Source organism: Aegilops tauschii, chromosome 5, assembly GCF_002575655.3.
Source record: "Aegilops tauschii subsp. strangulata cultivar AL8/78 chromosome 5, Aet v6.0, whole genome shotgun sequence".
Taxonomy (NCBI): domain Eukaryota; kingdom Viridiplantae; phylum Streptophyta; class Magnoliopsida; order Poales; family Poaceae; genus Aegilops; species Aegilops tauschii.
The window spans coordinates 359463950-359465120 of record NC_053039.3 but is presented as its reverse complement, the minus strand read 5'-3'; the positions used below and the strand labels follow the sequence as shown (position 1 = coordinate 359465120).

The 1171-nt window shown below is 45.2% G+C and overlaps 1 non-coding gene across 1 annotated transcript; it reads left to right on the top strand.

Annotated features, from left to right (window-relative positions):
* Positions 1–574: 574 nt before the first annotated feature.
* TRNAI-AAU (transfer RNA isoleucine (anticodon AAU)) lies at positions 575–648 on the top strand. Its single transcript has one exon. It is a non-coding gene; the product is annotated as a tRNA-Ile (tRNA).
* The last annotated feature ends 523 nt before the right edge of the window (positions 649–1171 follow it).

The window sequence follows — 1171 nt, the reverse complement described above, 5'->3', positions numbered from 1 at the left end:
CTAGCGATCTTCAAACGCCAAGACGGCCGAGCCCCACCCAGCTACCCCTGCCCCTATAAGAACCCCGCAGGCGATGCTTCGCTTCCACGGTCGATCGATTCATACGCTAGCTCACCGTCTTCTCCAACCACGAGGTGTGGTGTCGTGGGATCGTGGCTTCACTTTGCTGGAGTGGTATCATCTTTTAGCTCTTGCATGTGGGGAGGAGGTTAGCTGCTGCGCTGTACATGTAGCCAAGGATGAATTGCCAGCGTTTTGTGGAGCTCTCAGTCGGAGTGATCCGTCGCGCAGGCAAGTCATTACTGGCTACGTGTTTGCCTCGTTTCCTCATGCTGGAGCGAAGATGTCATATATATCGTACGTGTTGGGTTGGGGGTTTCAGACAAAGTGTGAGCAGAAAGGAGTAGCACAAACAGGTAAGCGAGTAATTACCATTCTCTTACAGCAGCAACTCCTTCCTTCCTGCTCTGAAAAGCTTGCACCGCGCACACATGTTCTTTTCTTCAATCCGATGCCAGTTTATCATTGTGTATACTGTTGATTAGTACCGTTGTTCGAATAAGAAAACCATCGAGGCCTATTAGCTCAGCTGGTTAGAGCGTCGTGCTAATAACGCGAAGGTCGCAGGTTCGAGACCTGCATGGGCCATTCTTTTTGTGTGCATCTTCTGAATCTGATGTGTCTTTCTAAATTCAGTGTGAAGAATCAAGAAGGATTTGTGCATTTTGTTCCGACGTACAATTCATCACCTAGAAGTATGAGGTTTTTGGTGTACTGGGTCGCAAGGAAAAGTAGATATATAACTGATGATGTGGTCGTATGAGCAAGACAAAATGCCTCCACTACTATGTCAATGAAGAAAACAAAAGAGGGGTGCTAGACTAGAACTGGGAGACGACAAAATGGAGACACTTTTCCGTGCAGTAAATCGATTACTTTTCAGCTCTATGTTTTGTATGGTGAGCTGTAAGGATAACATGGATGCACCCTTTTGATATACTTGGCTTATGTATGTTTTCTGAGGGAATTTGGTGTCTCGTGTCAGATAAGTAGTAGTATGCTTGTAGTAATGATGTAAATTTTGATTCACTTACTGTTTACTCTCTGGGATATGATCATCTCACAAAATCTGAACTGAGCACAACTTGTTTCACAAAAACTGAATTGTCGA